Genomic DNA, 10,130 nt, shown 5'->3' with positions numbered 1-10,130 from the left:
TTTCTCCACATAAGTTTTCAGCTTCTTACTTGGTTTATGTGGTAAAAAGATCCATTCCAAGATAATATCATCTCTCTGCATCAAAATTCCTGTAGGAGAAATTTTTGATGGTAGTATGACAAGAATACAATCGAGCTCTGGATTCACTCTGTCCACATGTGCCAGTTGTAATTTTTCCTCAATCATTGTCAGTTCCTTTTCTGCTTCAGCTGTTAATTCTCTGGGACTGTTAAAATCCTTATCACCATCCAAGGTATTGTTCAAATGAATTATTAGATCAGGTGTTATCCCAATAGCTGGTCATAGACTAGAAATGTCTCCTAACAGTCTTTGAAAGTCATTAAGAGTCTGTAGGCAATCTCTCCCAATTTGTGCCTTTTGTGTCTTAATTTTTTGCAAACCTATTTTATAACCTAAATAATTAACAGAATCTCCCTTCTGAATCTTTTCAGGAGCAATTTTCAATCCCCATTTAGGTAAAGGTAACTTTATTTCTTCAAACAGTCTGTCCAAGGTATCCATGTTTGAATCGGATAACAAAATGTCATCCATGTAATGGTATACTATAGATTTGGGAAATTTCTTGCGTATTATTTGCCATGGTTGGTTCACAAAATATTGGCACAGGGAGGGGTTATTTAACATACCCTGGGAGAGGACGACCCAGTGGTACCTCCTCAAAGGTTGAGAATTTCTATAAGTAGGCACTGTGAAGGCAAATTTTTATCTATCTTCTTTTTGTAAAGGTATAGTGAAAAAAACAATCCTTTAAATCAGTAAATATGAGAGGCCATCCTTTTGGTAATAAAGAGGGCAAAGGAATTCCAGATTGTAGAGGGCTGATAGGTTGAATAACCTTGTTGATAGCTCTGAGATCTGTCACCATTCTCCATTTACCTGATTTTTTCTTAACCACAAATACAGTAGAAATCCAAGGGCTGGTAGATTCTTCTATATGTCTATCATCTAATTGCTCTTGTACCAGCTGTTCTAAAGCCTGTAACTTTTCCTCAGCTAAAGGCCATTGCTTTGTTCATATTGGTTCTCAGTCAACCATTTTAGAGGCAAGGCTGTTGGTATCTCTGAAGGGACATCAATTACTTGTTCTTGTACTGCCCGAATGGCCGGTTTTCTCTATTTGTAATATCTTTTAGAATTATTCTCAGAAATATATGCTCTAGAATTAGCACGAATGCTAATTTGAGTATTCCATTGTTGTAATAGGTAACGTACCCATAAATTCACTGCAATATTGGCTACATATGGCCTTAATTTTCCTATTTGTCCCTCTGTCCCTATGTATTCAACCCATCTCGTGCTCTGCCTTACTCAAGATAGGGTTCCAATTTCCAGGAGCTGAACATTTACATTCTGAAGAGGCCAATATGGATGCCAAGATTCTGGGGTAATGATACTTATGTCAGCACCTGTGACCAGCAGGCAAGTAATAAAAATGCCATTTACACATACTCTCAGCTTAGGTCTTTGATCATTTATAGAAGTTTGCCAAAACACACGTAACTCATCTTTCTGATCACTACTGTTTGTGACAGTAGGCATGTGGCTTTCTAATTGTCCTGACGAGGCATGTTCTCTGGAGAAACTGGAAATGACTGAACTATGTTTGCCACGGGGGCCTGTGAGGCCCCCCTCACGTTTCCCATCTGTATCAGGTTGCCTTGTCTATCTCTTGTAGACCTGCATTCATTTGTCCAATGTCTGCCTTTCCCATATCTTCTACATAAACCTGAAGGCTGAGTCCTCCTATTTCTGTTATTTTTAGAAGATGCATTATTATTATTTCTGAAAATCCATTGTCTACAATTCCATATGAGATCCATTTTGCCACAATTAAAACATTTGGTATTCTGGTGTCTCCTTTTACCATTGGAAATTGCTTCTTCTACCCATGCTTCAGTGCCATAGTCAAATGTATCAACATTCAATCTATGCACGACCCATTCTTCCAAGGGCGCTGATCTGAGCTTTAAAGGCCCCCGATTTTTTTTGCATTCCACATTTGCATTTTCATAAGCCAAAGATTCAATCATCATATGTCTTGCTTCTGGGTCAGATATCCCTATTTGTACAGCTTTAGTCAGTCTTTGTAAAAAGTCACTAAAGGGTTCTCTCTGACCCCGTTTAACTCTGACAAATGATTCCATTCTCTGTCCTGGGTCTTGTACCCTGTCCCAAGCCCTTAAGGCTGCTGTAGTACACATGGAGAGTGTGTTTTCATCAAAATTAGCTTGTTTCTGAAGATCGGAAAAGAGCCCCTCACCTAAAATTTTATCCAGGGAAATGTCAATTCCCTTTACTCTTTCCTGCTGTTTTAAAAGTCTAGCCTCTTGCCTGAATAAGCATTTCTATTTCAATTGCGGTCCACTCTCAAGTACCGAGAACACAGCTGGAACCAGTCAGAGGGCGTGACTCTGCTTGTCGTGGCCCAAGATTTTAGCATCTCTTTAACAAAGGAAGCCTGCATCCCAAAAGTCATCATAGCCTTTTTAATTTCCTTGAGATCATTAATACAGACAGGCTCCCATGTATCTTCTTTGATGACCCTAGGGTTTCTGGAACCAATCACTTTCTCTCTTGTTATTAATGGAAAGGCAGGTAGAGCTGTAGGTAGAGCTTTGTGGGAATTGTCCCGGAGAGATTTACCCACAGATGTAGTTAAAATTTGCCTTTCTACCCTTTGCTCTTCTTCATCAGAATTTAGAAATTCCTCAATCTTTTCAATTCTATTCACCATTGCTTTCTGCAATGTCTGAATCTCCTGTCCAGAATTATGTTCCAAAACCTTCATTGAGGATGAAATAAATAAAATTTCATAAAAATTTGTATATGTTCACTTATGCATACATTGAATAAACCATTCTAGCAATAAAATGACCATTTCTGTCAGCATCCATGTTGTTAATTAGTTTCTCATAACATTCATTTTCAACTCTAAGTTCTTGCATTTTGATAAATATTGTATTTCCTCCTTTACCCTTTAGAAAACAGTCCTGCCATCATTGTTTGTATGGCTTCCACTTCTATTAGAATCATATGTGAAATCAGAGCACTTCTTTGGAGAATAGTTTAGGGACCAGTAGTATGGAAGATTTCTGAAGTTTGCAGATAAACACAACACACACACACACACACACACACACACACAAATCACACTGCAACATCCACTACCACTCATGCCCATACAGCTTGCGAATCATATATTCTTGTCATTGGTGAGGATAAGTGTATCAGTAATATGTATGTGAAAACCTTCCACAATAATAATACTCCACAAACATAGGAAAGAATTTTGCATTTCTAAAAAGGCTTTGTGGAGAACCATCAGTCTAGCAGACGGTATTGCTAGTCCACAGAAGAGTCTAATTTCATCCTTCTAACGTTTAAAATCTAGACCATAGCATTTATCCTAAAAATGTTCTGCCACATTGAAGACTGGTTGATAATCTTGGTAGATGTAAAATTTGAGTAATATTAAATATAGTGTGTTACGGTATAGCTATTCATGTTTATTAAAGATTGGAACTTTTAAAAATAGAAGAGCCTTTTCTAGTCAGTGTTATAAGGATTTTCAGGTATTCCCAAAAAACATGTTACAATGTTAAAGTTAATATTGTGCAGTGAGCCTTTGTAAGCATAACCACCTTGAGTATCATGTCACTTAATATTGCTCTTTCTTTATAAATCATTATTTAGGTTCTTGCTACAATATTCTCTGCTTGTTTTACTATAGTTGAAGTGTCCATGGGTTGCCATTTTCTAGTCTATGCAATCAAAGACTAAATAATACATAGTGTATTTGCTAAACTATGAAAATATGATAATTTAAAATTGTACTTAAAAATAACTGCATATTAATTGCTTAGGAGAATGTTTCTGCTAGTTTTTTTTTAAAGAACATTCCAGTGCATTTTACTTTTATCACATATTATATTTTTTTTCAGGAAGACAATGGAGTCTAGACTGTGAGATGATATAAGCCAACATGCTAGGGTAACAATATGCTCTATTTTCTATCTTTTTTCTTCCTCTCTCATAGTTGTTTTCATATTTTACCATGATGCACATAATAGCCTCACTTTAAGCTCTCCTACATAGACACCTCCAAAATATTTTATGTATATTTTCATTAAATATATGTGTCCCTGGTTATTTTGTATTTGTAATGTTCACTGTGGATTCATAGTGTTAACTATTTTTTTTACCATAGGCTAAAGGATTTATATAGTTTATTGATTCTACATTGCTCAACTTAGGTGACTGGAGAAATGGTGTGTTTCTATCTACAGGTCATAGTAATCTTCTCCCATATCAGTTGTAGACAACACACCCGAAGATAAGAATTTTGGATAATAACATGCAGTTTTCTTATTTTTATAGTTTTATATCAGACATAAATAATAAGTGGCCTGCCTGTTTCTTTGGTATCTGAGGATACTCCCTGTATTCCCTAGAAAAGTCAAATTCACAAAGGTAATGGTCATGTTTTAATGCATTCGGTACACTTTGGTGAGAACTAACTAACACTGAAGTTTATTATATGCTTCACCTTTTATAACAGAAGCTTACCTTAATGGTAAGGCTTCCAGTTGACAATTTTGACTATGCTATAATATTGCCATTAAATCATTTCTGCCAATTAAACACACACATTGCAAGTCATTCGATCTTGATTCAAAAGTTAAATTGATTTTGCCAGCAGTAGTGAAGTGTATTCAGAAACATTTATTGCTATGTGATGTATTTATCCAAATAGGTTGAAAACATTTTATTCACCTTGAAACAAAGCAAATGACTGTTGAAAACTATGTTAAAATACTGTGGTTTCAATTATATCTATGGTTGAAACTATTTGCCACTTTGATTATTTTATGTATTTTAGCCTTACCAGTACTATTTTATCATGAATGTTTTTATCTTCATATTTGAGTTGGAACAATTAGCTTTTCATGAGTCTTCCTCATTTCAAACGCATATTATATATTTTATTAAAAAGATATCTCCCTATGATTTTTGTTATAATTATTTCATCTGCTTGACAAAATAATTGTTTCCCTATGGTTTATGAAGTGTAATGTCTTTATTATACATGCCCCTTTGGCCTTAATCCACTCACTTTCCAGATTTTCTCCCTCCTCTGCTGCCTTCAATTTCTATAGGTTCCTAAAACTTGCTCTATATTTCCTTCCAAAATTCAGTTTTCGAGATTCACAAACTTTTTCTTTACAACATACTGTTTCTGACCTGTTCAAAACAGAAATTTATCTCATGCTTTATACAGTCATGGAGCTTATATAAGCAAATTGATTAATTTTAACTTACTAAGAGAAGAAAAGACTTTTAAGAAGTGTAACCATGCATTAACTTAACTTTTTTTTTAATTTTTTTTTTGGTTTTTCGAGACAGGATTTCTCTGTGGTTTTGGAGCCTGTCCTGGAACTAGCTCTTGTAGACCAGGCTGGTCTCAAATTCCTAGAGATCCGCCTGCCTCTGCCTCCCAAGTGCTGGGTTTAAAGGCGTGTGCCACCACCACCCGGCTTTAACTTAATATTTGTAAAAGAATTCTGAGTTTTAATACAAGTAAGTACCAGCACAATAAAGATAAAGGAAATATAATCACTTCTTGAAACTGTAAAAGCCATGGATCTGTTCTCAAAAACCAAGATTTTCACTTTCATAATAATGCAGCTTTGATACTTTCTTTTTTACTTAAATATTAATTTGTGATTCATTCCAATTTTGTATGTATTTGCAGTTCTCTCTTTTGGTTGAATATTAGTCGTCCATTGTGTGGATTTACCTTGCCATATCTTCCCAATTACCTGTTAAAGTACTTTATGATTTGATTCAATATCTCCTGCAGTCCAGAATGGCCTCAAATTCTGATTTTCCTGCCTCCTTCACCAAAGTGTTGGATTTGTGGGTTTGCATCACAACATCTAGCTTAGTCAAAGAACTTTTGAATTAACTCTAGGTTTTAGCAATTATGAACAAAGTTTCTACAAATAATTTTGGATAGAATTTTGTGTAAACATATTTTCATTTTCCTGAAACAAAATGGACATGTAAGGCTGCTATAAGGCTATGCTCAGAGGCACATAGAAAATTAAGCCACACTAATTCTGTCATAGATTATAATTCATATATTTTGCTCTTGGTGGATATTTTTCATTTATTTTCCTATTTTAAATTTTTGCTTAAAAACAGTGTTTGTCTTTATTTGACCGCATATACTTTTGATGCGGTCTTAAGCTTTGGTTCCAAAGGTGAGTGCTGGTTATGTGGCTCTTTCCTTCAAAATTGAAGCATTCCATCCTATAGTGTAGATCCTAAAGAAAGACAACTCAAAATTGCTGGAGTAAATCCTTGAAACTGATTAGATTCCCTAGGCCGCAACCACACCAATATTATATAAATAGGAAAGCAGATTTAGGGTCACTTTCAGACAAGCCAAGCTACAAAGAGAAGACTCTGAGACCAGATCAACTGACTGGAAAAAAGCAGAGACCAACCTAGGTGAGTAGAAAAGGTTCAGACCAACTCAGTCAAGCATAATGGACAATCTCCTAGCTGTAGAGCTGACAGAAAGCTAAAAGGGTGAGCTTTTGGCACCACAGCTGTCTGTGAGATAATTCTGATCCTATAAGGTAACCCCTTCACCTCTCCAGATTTACCCTTAGACCCACTTCTATGCCATATCTTTCTCTCTTTGGAAAGCAAACAGACAAACAAACACAAAAGCAAAGCATAGAATAAAAGAAACTGTTTTACTATTAAAAAGTATTTTTTGAAAGAAATATATTCATTTTGTTTAATCTATTGTTTTTCAGCATAAATGTATTTCTCATTTCCTATATTCCTATAGAATGATACTCTAGATAAATTATGTTTTTTTCTATTTTTATTTTGTTATTTTCACTTGCAATTTTTAAACAACATACATCACTAATTTTATTGTTATTGAGCTATATTATTCCTATGCAGCTTTACGCTTATGCCTATAGAGACAGACAATGTACACAGGTGAAATTATGTGTTAAGTATGGTCTATTTTTATAATTGTTTAAGATGTTGTGAAAGTTTGACTTTACCTAGTTTGTATGTCTATTATGGTTTGCGTCATTATATATTATTCCAGTGAATAGTTGAATAATAATTCAGTTTTTCATTTTTGTTTGACTGCTTTGTTTGTTTTTTGTTCTTTCTGACAGTCTCGTTGCATGGCTCAGGCTAGCCTCAAACTAGCAGCAATTATATTTCTACCTCCCTGGAATCATTACCCCAGCCCTCATTTCTCTCTTTATTTGTAAAACTCCTCAGAATATAATTTACTCTTGAGAAGCTGGTGTTGTAGGGAAGTTCTCGGGCATGGGGTAGCAGAAAAAGGAGAAGGTCTGTGGACAGTTGTCCTGGTTTTCGAGGAGACATGGCCCGTGGATTAGCAGGATGGGTAGGCTTGAGTTTTGGCCTGGGATACAGCAGTTAGTGGAGGGAAGAATGTTAGTAGAAGGTGGTCTGTGGGATCCACAGCAGATGGGAGCAGGGCTGAAGGAAGACTGTAGCTGGTGTTCTGTTGCTGTGCTAGGGACGAGACTTTGAGGATTGAGTCTGGTGAAATTGGAATACAGGAGAAAGTCTGCGCTATCCTACCTGGTTTTCTGGCAGGTGTATGTAGCCTGTTGTTTAGCAGGGAATTTCTGTTGGAGCTGGGGCCTGTAATATAGTAGTATGTTTTGGGAGGATGTTTTGAAGGAGATGTCCTGCGGTATCCACAGGAGATGTTGAGGGGGATGAAGAAGGGCTGTAGCTGGCATTCTGTTACAGGGCTAGGGACAGGACAAAACTGTAGGATTTGCCTAGGGGAACAGAGGCACAGGAGATTTCCATGGTTAGCCTACCTGTTTTTCTGGTTTATTCAAGACGTATACTTACAATTTAATCACAGTCTTTTATGATCTTAGGACATCTAGCACTGGTTTCTGTTTGAAATTATCATTTGAAAATAATTACAAATGATTTATATATTTACAGTCAAAAAAATAATCGCAAGACAAATGTCCTAGTTAGAAAAAAAATGTATACAATTTTAAATTTTGAGAATAAAACAGTATTTTAGTCAATAATAGAGGTAAGAAGAAACTTTCTTTTAATATTAGTGATAAAAATCCAAATATAAGGTGAGCATCCAAACTGCCTAGGCTCCCACAAAGCCAGTACGTGCAGTAGAATCAAAATAGGAAATGACGTCTGGTAGTTTGTGTTGGAAGGTTGGACTGCTTTTGCTCTTGCTGCCGCTTCACTCAACTTCTAAACTTTGCTTCTAAAGCTTTGTTGTACACTGAGGGTTTGGGAATGGGGGCTGGGCGGGCCCAATGTTCCTGGGCATAAAGCCACCTCACAGACTTGGGGGATGGGCGGGAACAAGGGCAATCTCCTGGTTGTTTGTGCCATTCACCTCCAGCAGCTTTGCATAGCTTGCTGTCTATCTTGCTTTCTGGGGCGGGAGCAATGCTATTAAAAGTCAAAGTATGGAATATCTACACATTAGAGTACTACTCAGCAGTAAAAAACAATGACTTCTCGAATTTTGCATGCAAATGGATGGAAATAGAAAACACTATCCTAAGTGAGGTATCCCAGACCCAAAAAGATGAACATGGGATGTACTCACTCATAATTGGTTTCTAGCCATAAATAAGGGTCACGGAGTCTACAATAGGTGAATCTAAAGAAGCTAAGTAAGAAGGGGAACCCAAGGAAAAACATAGTCATCCTCTTGGCTAAGGGAAGTAGACAAAATTGCCGGGGAGAAAATTGGGATCTTGGGGTGGGGTGGGTTGGGGGTAAGGGGAGATGGGGAGAGAAAAGTTAGAAGGGAAGGAGGTCGGGCCTTGGGAAAGCAGGAGGATTGGGATAAAGGAAGGTTGGACAGGGGAGCATGGAACCACAATTCTTAGTTAAGGGAACCACTTTAAGGTTCCTGACCCTAGAGGGGCTCCCAGGTGCCCAAGGTGAGGTCCCCAGTTAGTTCCTTGGGCAGTTGAGAATAGGGAACCTGAAGTGACCCTATCCTAGAGCAATACTGACGAATATCTTGCATATCATCATAGAACCTTCATCTGGTGATGGATGGTGATAGAGACAGAGACCCACACTGGAGCACTGGACTGAGCTCCCAAAGTCCCAATGAGGAGCAGAAGGAGGGAGAACATGAGCAAAGAAGTCGGGACCACGAGGGATGCACCCACCCACTGAGACAGTGGAGCTGATCTATTGAGAGCTCACCAAGACCAGCTGGACTGTGACTGAAAAAGCATGGGATAAAACTGGATTCTCTGAACATGGCGAACAATGAGGGCTGATGAGATGCAAAGGACAATGGCACGGGGGTTTGATCCTACGTAATGTGATGGCTTTGTGGGAGCCCAGCCAGTTTGGATGTTCACCTTCCTAGATATGGACGGAGGTGGGAGGTCCTAGGTCTTACCACAGGGCAGAAAACCCTGACTGCTCTTTGGACTGGAGAGGGAGGGGGAAAGGAGTGGGGGGAGGGGGAGAAAGGTGGGAGGAGGGGGCGTAGGGGGGAGGAGGGGGAGGGAAATGGGAGGCTGGGAGGAGGTGGAAACTTGTTTTTTTTTTCTCCTTTTCTCAATAAAAAAAATGTAATGTAAAAAAAAAACATTGCAATTGATCTTGAGTTCTCAGTAGTCCTCATTGTCTGCTTTGTTCAGGGAGTCCGGTTTTATCCCAGGCTTTTTCAGACCCAGGCAAGCTGGAGGTGGGTGGTCCTTGGACTTCCCACAGGGCAGGGAACCCTGATTGCTCTTTAGGCTGATGAGGGAGGGGGACTTGATTGGGGGGGGGAGGGAAATGGGAGGCGGTGGCGGGGAAGAGACAGAAATCTTTAATAAATAAATAAAAAAAATCCAAATATAGTCATGGTGCTACTTGTTTACTTTATGCGTCAAGTGATATGATTCATAATGGGTAGTCAATATTTATTTAGCTGAGGAACTATACTAGTTTCTTTAGATGAATTCCAAGAATATCAAGTGCTGTGAATTTTAGATGTTTGTTTTGTTCGTATTGCTGCATGCTACTCCATAGTTTTG

This window comes from Microtus oregoni, unplaced genomic scaffold (assembly GCF_018167655.1).
Source record: "Microtus oregoni isolate MIOR12 unplaced genomic scaffold, Mior012 000079F_003, whole genome shotgun sequence".
Taxonomy (NCBI): domain Eukaryota; kingdom Metazoa; phylum Chordata; class Mammalia; order Rodentia; family Cricetidae; genus Microtus; species Microtus oregoni.
Note: the sequence above shows the minus strand (reverse complement) of the source record.